Source organism: Electrona antarctica, assembly GCF_951216825.1.
Source record: "Electrona antarctica genome assembly, chromosome: 10".
Lineage (NCBI taxonomy): Eukaryota > Metazoa > Chordata > Actinopteri > Myctophiformes > Myctophidae > Electrona > Electrona antarctica.
In genome coordinates this window covers 40,017,369-40,032,425 of record NC_136791.1, presented here as the reverse complement: position 1 = coordinate 40,032,425, position 15,057 = coordinate 40,017,369, and positions in this window count along the sequence as shown.

Below are 15,057 nucleotides of genomic sequence, written 5' to 3'. Positions count from 1 at the left end.
GGCTAGAGACCATCGCCATGGTCATAAATGATGAAAAACAAGGATTTGAAAAAAAGACGAAAATCACTCCGAGACCATGGGCTATAGCCCATCGTCTCGGAGTCATTTTCGTCTTTTTTTCAAATCCTCAAAAATGATGGAAAACGGCATGCTATAGTATGCCGTTCGAGACCATGGGCTAGAGCCCATCGCCATGGTCATAAATGATGAAAAACAAGGATTTGAAAAAAAGACGAAAATCACTCCGAGACCATGGGCTATAGCCCATGGTCTTGGAGTGATTTTCGTCTTTTTTTTAAATCCTCAAAAATGATGCAAAACGGCATGCTATAGTATGCCGTTCGAGACCATGGGCTAGAGACCATCGCCATGGTCATAAATGATGAAAAACAAGGATTTGAAAAAAAGACGAAAATCACTCCGAGACCATGGGCTATAGCCCATCGTCTCGGAGTGATTTTTTGTCTTTTTTCAAATCCTCAAAGATGATGCAAAACGGCATGCTATAGTATGCCGTTCGAGACCATGGGCTATAGCCCATCGCCATGGTCATAAATGATGAAAAACGAGGATTTGAAAAAAAGACGAAAATGACTCCGAGACGATGGGCTATAGCCCATGGTTTTGGAGTGATTTTCGTCTTTTTTTTTAATCCTCAAAAATGATGCAAAACGGCATGCTATAGTATGCCGTTCGAGACCATGGGCTATAGCCCATCGGCCATGGTCATAAATGATGAAAAACAAGGATTTGAAAAAAAGACGAAAATCACTCCGAGACCATGGGCTATAGCCCATCGTCTCAGAGTCATTTTCGTCTTTTTTTCAAATCCTCAAAAATGATGGAAAACGGCATGCTATAGTATGCCGTTCGAGACCATGGGCTAGAGACCATCGCCATGGTCATAAATGATGAAAAACAAGGATTTGAAAAAAAAATACGAAAATGACTCCGAGACGATGGGCTATAGCCCATGGTCTCGGAGTGATTTTTTGTCTTTTTTTCAAATCCTCAAAGATGATGGAAAACGGCATGCTATAGTATGCCGTTCGAGACCATGGGCTAGAGACCATCGCCATGGTCATAAATGATGAAAAACAAGGATTTGAAAAAAAAGACGAAAATGACTCCGAGACGATGGGCTATAGCCCATGGTCTCGGAATGATTTTTTGTCTTTTTTCAAATCCTCAAAGATGATGCAAAACGGCATGCTATAGTATGCCGTTCGAGACCATGGGCTATAGCCCATCGCCATGGTCATAAATGATGAAAAACAAGGATTTGAAAAAAAGACGAAAATGACTCCGAGACGATGGGCTATAGCCCATGGTCTCGGAGTGATTTTCGTCTTTTTTTCAAATCCTTAAAAATGATGCAAAACGGCATGCTATAGTATGCCGTTCGAGACCATGGGCTATAGCCCATCGCCATGGTCATAAATGATGAAAAACAAGGATTTGAAAAAAAAGACGAAAATGACTCCGAGACGATGGGCTATAGCCCATGGTCTCGGAGTGATTTTTTGTCTTTTTTTCAAATCCTCAAAGATGATGCAAAACGGCATGCTATAGTATGCCGTTCGAGACCATGGGCTATAGCCCATCGCCATGGTCATAAATGTTGAAAAACGAGGATTTGAAAAAAATACGAAAATGACTCCGAGACGATGGGCTATAGCCCATGGTCTCGGAGTGATTTCCGTCTTTTTTTTAAATCCTCAAAAATGATGCAAAACGGCATGCTATAGTATGCCGTTCGAGACCATGGGCTAGAGCCCATCGCCATGGTCATAAATGATGAAAAACAAGGATTTGAAAAAAAGACAAATGAATCCGAGACGATGGGCTATAGCCCATGGTCTCAGAGTGATTTTCGTCTTTTTTTCAAATCCTCAAAAATGATGGAAAACGGCATGCTATAGTATGCCGTTCGAGACCATGGGCTAGAGCCCATCGCCATGGTCATAAATGATGAAAAACAAGGATTTGAAAAAAAGACGAAAATCACTCCGAGACCATGGGCTATAGCCCATCGTCTCGGAGTCATTTTCGTCTTTTTTTCAAATCCTCAAAAATGATGGAAAACGGCATGCTATAGTATGCCGTTCGAGACCATGGGCTAGAGCCCATCGCCATGGTCATAAATGATGAAAAACGAGGATTTGAAAAAAAGACGAAAATGACTCCGAGACGATGGGCCCATGGTTTTGGAGTGATTTTCGTCTTTTTTTTAAATCCTCAAAAATGATGCAAAACGGCATGCTATAGTATGCCGTTCGAGACCATGGGCTATAGCCCATCGGCCATGGTCATAAATGATGAAAAACAAGGATTTGAAAAAAAGACGAAAATCACTCCGAGACCATGGGCTATAGCCCATCGTCTCGGAGTCATTTTCGTCTTTTTTTCAAATCCTCAAAAATGATGGAAAACGGCATGCTATAGTATGCCGTTCGAGACCATGGGCTAGAGCCCATCGCCATGGTCATAAATGATGAAAAACAAGGATTTGAAAAAAAAAAAAAAATGACTCCGAGACGATGGGCTATAGCCCATGGTCTCGGAGTGATTTTCGTCTTTTTTTCAAATCCTCAAAAATGATGCAAAACGGCATGCTATAGTATGCCGTTCGAGACCATGGGCTATAGCCCATCGCCATGGTCATAAATGATGAAAAACAAGGATTTGAAAAAAAAGACGAAAATGACTCCGAGACGATGGGCTATAGCCCATGGTCTCGGAGTGATTTTTTGTCTTTTTTTCAAATCCTCAAAGATGATGCAAAACGGCATGCTATAGTATGCCGTTCGAGACCATGGGCTATAGCCCATCGCCATGGTCATAAATGTTGAAAAACAAGGATTTGAAAAAAAGACGAAAATGACTCCGAGACGATGGGCTATAGCCCATCGTCTCGGAGTCATTTTCGTCTTTTTTTCAAATCCTCAAAAATGATGGAAAACGGCATGCTATAGTATGCCGTTCGAGACCATGGGCTAGAGCCCATCGCCATGGTCATAAATGATGAAAAACAAGGATTTGAAAAAAAGACGAAAATCACTCCGAGACCATGGGCTATAGCCCATCGTCTCGGAGTCATTTTCGTCTTTTTTTCAAATCCTCAAAAATGATGGAAAACGGCATGCTATAGTATGCCGTTCGAGACCATGGGCTAGAGACCATCGCCATGGTCATAAATGATGAAAAACAAGGATTTGAAAAAAAAGACGAAAATGACTCCGAGACGATGGGCTATAGCCCATGGTCTCGGAGTGATTTTTTGTCTTTTTTCAAATCCTCAAAGATGATGCAAAACGGCATGCTATAGTATGCCGTTCGAGACCATGGGCTATAGCCCATCGCCATGGTCATAAATGATGAAAAACAAGGATTTGAAAAAAAGACGAAAATGACTCCGAGACGATGGGCTATAGCCCATGGTCTCGGAGTGATTTCTGTCTTTTTTTTAAATCCTCAAAAATGATGGAAAACGGCATGCTATAGTATGCCGTTCGAGACCATGGGCTATAGCCCATCGCCATGGTCATAAATGATGAAAAACAAGGATTTGAAAAAAAGACGAAAATCACTCCGAGACCATGGGCTATAGCCCATCGTCTCGGAGTCATTTTCGTCTTTTTTTCAAATCCTCAAAAATGATGGAAAACGGCATGCTATAGTATGCCGTTCGAGACCATGGGCTAGAGCCCATCGCCATGGTCATAAATGATGAAAAACAAGGATTTGAAAAAAAGACGAAAATCAATCCGAGACCATGGGCTATAGCCCATCGTCTCGGAGTCATTTTCATCTTTTTTTCAAATCCTCAAAAATGATGGAAAACGGCATGCTATAGTATGCCATTCGAGACCATGGGCTAGAGCCCATCGCCATGGTCATAAATGATGAAAAACAAGGATTTGGAAAAAAGACGAAAATGACTCCGAGACGATGGGCTATAGCCCATCGTCTCGGAGTCATTTTCGTCTTTTTTTCAAATCCTCAAAAATGATGGAAAACGGCATGCTATAGTATGCCGTTCGAGACCATGGGCTAGAGCCCATCGCCATGGTCATAAATGATGAAAAACAAGGATTTGAAAAAAAGACGAAAATCACTCCGAGACCATGGGCTATAGCCCATCGTCTCGGAGTCATTTTCGTCTTTTTTTTAAATCCTCAAAAATGATGGAAAACGGCATGCTATAGTATGCCGTTCGAGACCATGGGCTAGAGCCCATCGCCATGGTCATAAATGATGAAAAACAAGGATTTGAAAAAAAAGACGAAAATGACTCCGAGACGATGGGCTATAGCCCATGGTCTCGGAGTGATTTTTTGTCTTTTTTTCAAATCCTCAAAGATGATGCAAAACGGCATGCTATAGTATGCCGTTCGAGACCATGGGCTATAGCCCATCGCCATGGTCATAAATGTTGAAAAACGAGGATTTGAAAAAAAGACGAAAATGACTCCGAGACGATGGGCTATAGCCCATGGTCTCGGAGTGATTTCCGTCTTTTTTTTAAATCCTCAAAAATGATGCAAAACGGCATGCTATAGTATGCCGTTCGAGACCATGGGCTATAGCCCATCGCCATGGTCATAAATGATGAAAAACAAGGATTTGAAAAAAAGACAAATGACTCCGAGACGATGGGCTATAGCCCATGGTCTCGGAGTGATTTTCGTCTTTTTTTTAAATCTTCAAAAATTATTCAAAACGGCATGCTATAGTATGCCGTTCGAGACCATGGGCTATAGCCCATCGCCATGGTCATAAATGATGAAAAACAAGGATTTGAAAAAAAGACGAAAATCACTCCGAGACCATGGGCTATAGCCCATCGTCTCGGAGTCATTTTCGTCTTTCTTTTAAATCCTCAAAAATGATGGAAAACGGCATGCTATAGTATGCCGTTCGAGACCATGGGCTAGAGCCCATCGCCATAGTCATAAATGATGAAAAACAAGGATTTGAAAAAAAGACGAAAATGACTCCGAGACGATGGGCTATAGCCCATGGTCTCGGAGTGATTTTCGTCTTTTTTTAAAATCCTCAAAAATGATGCAAAACGGCATGCTATAGTATGCCGTTCGAGACCATGGGCTATAGCCCATCGCCATGGTCATAAATGATGAAAAACAAGGATTTGAAAAAAAGACGAAAATCACTCCGAGACCATGGGCTATAGCCCATTGTCTCGGAGTCATTTTCGTCTTTCTTTTAAATCCTCAAAAATGATGGAAAACGGCATGCTATAGTATGCCGTTCGAGACCATGGGCTAGAGCCCATCGCCATGGTCATAAATGATGAAAAACAAGGATTTGAAAAAAAATACGAAAATGACTCCGAGACGATGGGCTATAGCCCATGGTCTCGGAGTGATTTTTTGTCTTTTTTTAAAATCCTCAAAAATGATGCAAAACGGCATGCTATAGTATGCCGTTCGAGACCATGGGCTAGAGACCATCGCCATGGTCATAAATGATGAAAAACAAGGATTTGAAAAAAAAGACGAAAATGACTCCGAGACGATGGGCTATAGCCCATGGTCTCGGAGTGATTTTTTGTCTTTTTTCAAATCCTCAAAGATGATGCAAAACGGCATGCTATAGTATGCCGTTCGAGACCATGGGCTATAGCCCATCGGCCATGGTCATAAATGATGAAAAACAAGGATTTGAAAAAAAGACGAAAATCACTCCGAGACCATGGGCTATAGCCCATCGTCTCGGAGTCATTTTCGTCTTTTTTTCAAATCCTCAAAAATGATGGAATACGGCATGCTATAGTATGCCGTTCGAGACCATGGTCTAGAGCCCATCGCCATGGTCATAAATGATGAAAAACGAGGATTTGAAAAAAAGACGAAAATGACTCCGAGACGATGGGCTATAGCCCATGGTCTCGGAGTGATTTTTTGTCTTTTTTTCAAATCCTCAAAGATGATGCAAAACGGCATGCTATAGTATGCCGTTCGAGACCATGGGCTATAGCCCATCGCCATGGTCATAAATGTTGAAAAACGAGGATTTGAAAAAAATACGAAAATGACTCCGAGACGATGGGCTATAGCCCATGGTCTCGGAGTGATTTCCGTTTTTTTTTAAAATCCTCAAAAATGATGCAAAACGGCATGCTATAGTATGCCGTTCGAGACCATGGGCTATAGCCCATCGCCATGGTCATAAATGATGAAAAACAAGGATTTGAAAAAAAGACGAAAATCACTCCGAGACCATGGGCTATAGCCCATCGTCTCGGAGTGATTTTCGTCTTTTTTTCAAATCCTCAAAAATGATGGAAAACGGCATGCTATAGTATGCCGTTCGAGACCATGGGCTAGAGCCCATTGCCATGGTCATAAATGATGAAAAACAAGGATTTGAAAAAAAGACAAATGACTCCGAGACGATGGGCTATAGCCCATGGTCTCGGAGTGATTTTCGTCTTTTTTTAAAATCCTCAAAAAAGATTCAAAACGGAATGCTATAGTATGCCGTTCGAGACCATGGGCTATAGCCCATCGCCATGGTCATAAATGATGAAAAACAAGGATTTGAAAAAAAGACAAATGACTCCGAGACGATGGGCTATAGCCCATGGTCTCGGAGTGATTTTCGTCTTTTTTTAAAATCCTCAAAAAAGATTCAAAACGGCATGCTATAGTATGCCGTTCGAGACCATGGGCTATAGCCCATCGCCATGGTCATAAATGATGAAAAACAAGGATTTGAAAAAAAGACGAAAATCACTCTGAGACCATGGGCTATAGCCCATCGTCTCGGAGTCATTTTCGTCTTTTTTTCAAATCCTCAAAAATGATGGAAAACGGCATGCTATAGTATGCCGTTCGAGACCATGGGCTAGAGCCCATCGCCATGGTCATAAATGATGAAAAACAAGGATTTGAAAAAAAGACGAAAATCAATCCGAGACCATGGGCTATAGCCCATCGTCTCGGAGTCATTTTCGTCTTTTTTTCAAATCCTCAAAAATGATGGAAAACGGCATGCTATAGTATGCCATTCGAGACCATGGGCTAGAGCCCATCGCCATGGTCATAAATGATGAAAAACAAGGATTTGGAAAAAAGACGAAAATGACTCCGAGACGATGTGCTATAGCCCATCGTCTCGGAGTCATTTTCGTCTTTTTTTCAAATCCTCAAAAATGATGGAAAACGGCATGCTATAGTATGCCGTTCGAGACCATGGGCTAGAGCCCATCGCCATGGTCATAAATTATGAAAAACAAGGATTTGAAAAAAAGACGAAAATGACTCCGAGACGATGGGCTATAGCCCATGGTCTCGGAGTGATTTTTTGTCTTTTTTTCAAATCCTCAAAGATGATGCAAAACGGCATGCTATAGTATGCCGTTCGAGACCATGGGCTATAGCCCATCGCCATGGTCATAAATGTTGAAAAACGAGGATTTGAAAAAAAGACGAAAATGACTCCGAGACGATGGGCTATAGCCCATGGTCTCGGAGTGATTTCCGTCTTTTTTTTAAATCCTCAAAAATGATGCAAAACGGCATGCTATAGTATGCCGTTCGAGACCATGGGCTATAGCCCATCGCCATGGTCATAAATGATGAAAAACAAGGATTTGAAAAAAAGACAAATGACTCCGAGACGATGGGCTATAGCCCATGGTCTCGGAGTGATTTTCGTCTTTTTTTTAAATCTTCAAAAATTATTCAAAACGGCATGCTATAGTATGCCGTTCGAGACCATGGGCTATAGCCCATCGCCATGGTCATAAATGATGAAAAACAAGGATTTGAAAAAAAGACGAAAATCACTCCGAGACCATGGGCTATAGCCCATCGTCTCGGAGTCATTTTCGTCTTTTTTTCAAATCCTCAAAAATGATGGAAAACGGCATGCTATAGTATGCCGTTCGAGACCATGGGCTAGAGCCCATCGCCATGGTCATAAATGATGAAAAACAAGGATTTGAAAAAAAGACAGAAATGACTCCGAGACGATGGGCTATATAGCCCATGGTCTCGGAGTGATTTTCGTCTTTTTTTTAAATCCTCAAAAATGATGCAAAACGGCATGCTATAGTATGCCGTTCGAGACCATGGGCTATAGCCGATCGCCATGGTCATAAATGATGAAAAACAAGGATTTGAAAAAAATACGAAAATGACTCCGAGACGATGGGCTATAGCCCATGGTCTCGGAGTGATTTTCGTCTTTTTTTCAAATCCTCAAAAATGATGGAAAACGGCATGCTATAGTATGCCGTTCGAGACCATGGGCTAGAGCCCATCGCCATGGTCATAAATGATGAAAAACAAGGATTTGAAAAAAAGACGAAAATGACTCCGAGACGATGGGCTATAGCCCATGGTCTCGGAGTGATTTTCGTCTTTTTTTCAAATCCTCAAAAATTATGCAAAACGGCATGCTATAGTATGCCGTTCGAGACCATGGGCTATAGCCCATCGCCATGGTCATAAATGATGAAAAACAAGGATTTGAAAAAAAAGACGAAAATGACTCCGAGACGATGGGCTATAGCCCATGGTCTCGGAGTGATTTTTTGTCTTTTTTTCAAATCCTCAAAGATGATGCAAAACGGCATGCTATAGTATGCCGTTCGAGACCATGGGCTATAGCCCATCGCCATGGTCATAAATGTTGAAAAACGAGGATTTGAAAAAAAGACGAAAATGACTCCGAGACGATGGGCTATAGCCCATGGTCTCGGAGTGATTTCCGTCTTTTTTTTAAATCCTCAAAAATGATGCAAAACGGCATGCTATAGTATGCCGTTCGAGACCATGGGCTATAGCCCATCGCCATGGTCATAAATGATGAAAAACAAGGATTTGAAAAAAAGACAAATGACTCCGAGATGATGGGCTATAGCCCATGGTCTCGGAGTGATTTTCGTCTTTTTTTTAAATCTTCAAAAATTATTCAAAACGGCATGCTATAGTATGCCGTTCGAGACCATGGGCTATAGCCCATCGCCATGGTCATAAATGATGAAAAACAAGGATTTGAAAAAAAGACGAAAATCACTCCGAGACCATGGGCTATAGCCCATCGTCTCGGAGTCATTTTCGTCTTTTTTTCAAATCCTCAAAAATGATGGAAAACGGCATGCTATAGTATGCCGTTCGAGACCATGGGCTAGAGCCCATCGCCATGGTCATAAATGATGAAAAACAAGGATTTGAAAAAAAAGACGAAAATCACTCCGAGACCATGGGCTATAGCCCATCGTCTCGGAGTAATTTTCGTCTTTTTTTCAAATCCTCAAAAATGATGGAAAACGGCATGCTATAGTATGCCGTTCGAGACCATGGGCTAGAGCCCATCGCCATGGTCATAAATGATGAAAAACAAGGATTTGAAAAAAAGACGAAAATGACTCCGAGACGATGGGCTATAGCCCATGGTCTCGGAGTGATTTTCGTCTTTTTTTAAAATCCTCAAAAATGATGCAAAACGGCATGCTATAGTATGCCGTTCGAGACCATGGGCTATAGCCCATCGCCATGGTCATAAATGATGAAAAACAAGGATTTGAAAAAAAGACGAAAATCACTCCGAGACCATGGGCTATAGCCCATGGTCTCGGAGTGATTTTCGTCTTTTTTTCAAATCCTCAAAAATGATGGAAAATGGCATGCTATAGTATGCCGTTCGAGACCATGGGCTAGAGCCCATCGCCATGGTCATAAATGATGAAAAACAAGGATTTGAAAAAAAGACAGAAATGACTCCGAGACGATGGGCTATAGCCCATGGTCTCGGAGTGATTTTCGTCTTTTTTTTAAATCCTCAAAAATGATGCAAAACGGCATGCTATAGTATGCCGTTCGAGACCATGGGCTATAGCCCATCGCCATGGTCATAAATGATGAAAAACAAGGATTTGAAAAAAAAGACGAAAATGACTCCGAGACGATGGGCTATAGCCCATGGTCTCGGAGTGATTTTTTGTCTTTTTTTCAAATCCTCAAAGATGATGCAAAACGGCATGCTATAGTATGCCGTTCGAGACCATGGGCTATAGCCCATCGCCATGGTCATAAATGTTGAAAAACGAGGATTTGAAAAAAAGACAAATGACTCCGAGACGATGGGCTATAGCCCATGGTCTCGGAGTGATTTTCGTCTTTTTTTAAAATCCTCAAAAATGATGGAAAACGGCATGCTATAGTATGCCGTTCGAGACCATGGGCTAGAGCCCATCGCCATGGTCATAAATGATGAAAAACAAGGATTTGAAAAAAAGACGAAAATCACTCCGAGACCATGGGCTATAGCCCATCGTCTCGGAGTCATTTTCGTCTTTTTTTCAAATCCTCAAAAATGATGGAATACGGCATGCTATAGTATGCCGTTCGAGACCTTGGGCTAGAGCCCATCGCCATGGTCATAAATGATGAAAAACAAGGATTTGAAAAAAAGACAAATGACTCCGAGACGATGGGCTATAGCCCATGGTCTCGGAGTGATTTTCGTCTTTTTTTTAAATCCTCAAAAAAGATTCAAAACGGCATGCTATAGTATGCCGTTCGAGACCATGGGCTATAGCCCATCGCCATGGTCATAAATGATGAAAAACAAGGATTTGAAAAAAAGACGAAAATCACTCGGAGACCATGGGCTATAGCCCATCGTCTCGGAGTCATTTTCGTCTTTTTTTCAAATCCTCAAAAATGATGGAAAACGGCATGCTATAGTATGCCGTTCGAGACCATGGGCTAGAGCCCATCGCCATGGTCATAAATGATGAAAAACAAGGATTTGAAAAAAAGACGAAAATCAATCCGACACCATGGGCTATAGCCCATCGTCTCGGAGTCATTTTCGTCTTTTTTTCAAATCCTCAAAAATGATGGAAAACGGCATGCTATAGTATGCCGTTCGAGACCATGGGCTAGAGCCCATCGCCATGGTCATAAATGATGAAAAACAAGGATTTGAAAAAAAGACGAAAATCACTCCGAGACCATGGGCTATAGCCCATGGTCTCGGAGTGATTTTTTGTCTTTTTTTAAAATCCTCAAAAATGATGCAAAACGGCATGCTATAGTATGCCGTTCGAGACCATGGGCTAGAGACCATCGCCATGGTCATAAATGATGAAAAACAAGGATTTGAAAAAAAAGACGAAAATGACTCCGAGACGATGGGCTATAGCCCATGGTCTCGGAGTGATTTTTTGTCTTTTTTCAAATCCTCAAAGATGATGCAAAACGGCATGCTATAGTATGCCGTTCGAGACCATGGGCTATAGCCCATCGGCCATGGTCATAAATGATGAAAAACAAGGATTTGAAAAAAAGACGAAAATCACTCCGAGACCATGGGCTATAGCCCATCGTCTCGGAGTCATTTTCGTCTTTTTTTCAAATCCTCAAAAATGATGGAATACGGCATGCTATAGTATGCCGTTCGAGACCATGGTCTAGAGCCCATCGCCATGGTCATAAATGATGAAAAACGAGGATTTGAAAAAAAGACGAAAATGACTCCGAGACGATGGGCTATAGCCCATGGTCTCGGAGTGATTTTTTGTCTTTTTTTCAAATCCTCAAAGATGATGCAAAACGGCATGCTATAGTATGCCGTTCGAGACCATGGGCTATAGCCCATCGCCATGGTCATAAATGTTGAAAAACGAGGATTTGAAAAAAATACGAAAATGACTCCGAGACGATGGGCTATAGCCCATGGTCTCGGAGTGATTTCCGTCTTTTTTTTAAATCCTCAAAAATGATGCAAAACGGCATGCTATAGTATGCCGTTCGAGACCATGGGCTATAGCCCATCGCCATGGTCATAAATGATGAAAAACAAGGATTTGAAAAAAAGACGAAAATCACTCCGAGACCATGGGCTATAGCCCATCGTCTCGGAGTGATTTTCGTCTTTTTTTCAAATCCTCAAAAATGATGGAAAACGGCATGCTATAGTATGCCGTTCGAGACCATGGGCTAGAGCCCATTGCCATGGTCATAAATGATGAAAAACAAGGATTTGAAAAAAAGACAAATGACTCCGAGACGATGGGCTATAGCCCATGGTCTCGGAGTGATTTTCGTCTTTTTTTTAAATCCTCAAAAAAGATTCAAAACGGAATGCTATAGTATGCCGTTCGAGACCATGGGCTATAGCCCATCGCCATGGTCATAAATGATGAAAAACAAGGATTTGAAAAAAAGACAAATGACTCCGAGACGATGGGCTATAGCCCATGGTCTCGGAGTGATTTTCGTCTTTTTTTAAAATCCTCAAAAAAGATTCAAAACGGCATGCTATAGTATGCCGTTCGAGACCATGGGCTATAGCCCATCGCCATGGTCATAAATGATGAAAAACAAGGATTTGAAAAAAAGACGAAAATCACTCTGAGACCATGGGCTATAGCCCATCGTCTCGGAGTCATTTTCGTCTTTTTTTCAAATCCTCAAAAATGATGGAAAACGGCATGCTATAGTATGCCGTTCGAGACCATGGGCTAGAGCCCATCGCCATGGTCATAAATGATGAAAAACAAGGATTTGAAAAAAAGACGAAAATCAATCCGAGACCATGGGCTATAGCCCATCGTCTCGGAGTCATTTTCGTCTTTTTTTCAAATCCTCAAAAATGATGGAAAACGGCATGCTATAGTATGCCATTCGAGACCATGGGCTAGAGCCCATCGCCATGGTCATAAATGATGAAAAACAAGGATTTGGAAAAAAGACGAAAATGACTCCGAGACGATGGGCTATAGCCCATGGTCTCGGAGTGATTTTCGTCTTTTTTTCAAATCCTCAAAAATGATGGAAAACGGCATGCTATAGTATGCCGTTCGAGACCATGGGCTAGAGCCCATCGCCATGGTCATAAATGATGAAAAACAAGGATTTGAAAAAAAGACGAAAATGACTCCGAGACGATGGGCTATAGCCCATGGTCTCGGAGTGATTTTCGTCTTTTTTTCAAATCCTCAAAAATGATGCAAAACGGCATGCTATAGTATGCCGTTCGAGACCATGGGCTATAGCCCATCGCCATGGTCATAAATGATGAAAAACAAGGATTTGAAAAAAAAGACGAAAATGACTCCGAGACGATGGGCTATAGCCCATGGTCTCGGAGTGATTTTTTGTCTTTTTTTCAAATCCTCAAAGATGATGCAAAACGGCATGCTATAGTATGCCGTTCGAGACCATGGGCTATAGCCCATCGCCATGGTCATAAATGTTGAAAAACGAGGATTTGAAAAAAAGACGAAAATGACTCCGAGACGATGGGCTATAGCCCATGGTCTCGGAGTGATTTCCGTCTTTTTTTTAAATCCTAAAAAATGATGCAAAACGGCATGCTATAGTATGCCGTTCGAGACCATGGGCTATAGCCCATCGCCATGGTCATAAATGTTGAAAAACGAGGATTTGAAAAAAAGACGAAAATGACTCCGAGACGATGGGCTATAGCCCATGGTCTCGGAGTGATTTCCGTCTTTTTTTTAAATCCTCAAAAATGATGCAAAACGGCATGCTATAGTATGCCGTTCGAGACCATGGGCTATAGCCCATCGCCATGGTCATAAATGATGAAAAACAAGGATTTGAAAAAAAGACAAATGACTCCGAGACGATGGGCTATAGCCCATGGTCTCAGGGTGATTTTCGTCTTTTTTTTAAATCTTCAAAAATTATTCAAAACGGCATGCTATAGTATGCCGTTCGAGACCATGGGCTATAGCCCATCGCCATGGTCATAAATGATGAAAAACAAGGATTTGAAAAAAAGACGAAAATCACTCCGAGACCATGGGCTATAGCCCATCGTCTCGGAGTCATTTTCGTCTTTTTTTCAAATCCTCAAAAATGATGGAAAACGGCATGCTATAGTATGCCGTTCGAGACCATGGGCTAGAGCCCATCGCCATGGTCATAAATGATGAAAAACAAGGATTTGAAAAAAAAGACGAAAATCACTCCGAGACCATGGGCTATAGCCCATCGTCTCGGAGTCATTTTCGTCTTTTTTTCAAATCCTCAAAAATGATGGAAAACGGCATGCTATAGTATGCCGTTCGAGACCATGGGCTAGAGCCCATCGCCATGGTCATAAATGATGAAAAACAAGGATTTGAAAAAAAGACGAAAATGACTCCGAGACGATGGGCTATAGCCCATGGTCTCGGAGTGATTTTCGTCTTTTTTTAAAATCCTCAAAAATGATGCAAAACGGCATGCTATAGTATGCCGTTCGAGACCATGGGCTATAGCCCATCGCCATGGTCATAAATGATGAAAAACAAGGATTTGAAAAAAAGACGAAAATCACTCCGAGACCATGGGCTATAGCCCATCGTCTCGGAGTCATTTTCGTCTTTTTTTTAAATCCTCAAAAATGATGGAAAACGGCATGCTATAGTATGCCGTTCGAGACCATGGGCTAGAGCCCATCGCCATGGTCATAAATGATGAAAAACAAGGATTTGAAAAAAAGACAGAAATGACTCCGAGACGATGGGCTATAGCCCATGGTCTCGGAGTGATTTTCGTCTTTTTTTTAAATCCTCAAAAATGATGCAAAACGGCATGCTATAGTATGCCGTTCGAGACCATGGGCTATAGCCGATCGCCATGGTCATAAATGATGAAAAACAAGGATTTGAAAAAAAGACGAAAATGACTCCGAGACGATGGGCTATAGCCCATGGTCTCGGAGTGATTTTCGTCTTTTTTTCAAATCCTCAAAAATGATGGAAAATGGCATGCTATAGTATGCCGTTCGAGACCATGGGCTAGAGCCCATCGCCATGGTCATAAATGATGAAAAACAAGGATTTGAAAAAAAGACGAAAATGACTCCGAGACGATGGGCTATAGCCCATGGTCTCGGAGTGATTTTCGTCTTTTTTTCAAATCCTCAAAAATGATGCAAAACGGCATGCTATAGTATGCCGTTCGAGACCATGGGCTATAGCCCATCGCCATGGTCATAAATGATGAAAAACAAGGATTTGAAAAAAAAGACGAAAATGACTCCGAGACGATGGGCTATAGCCCA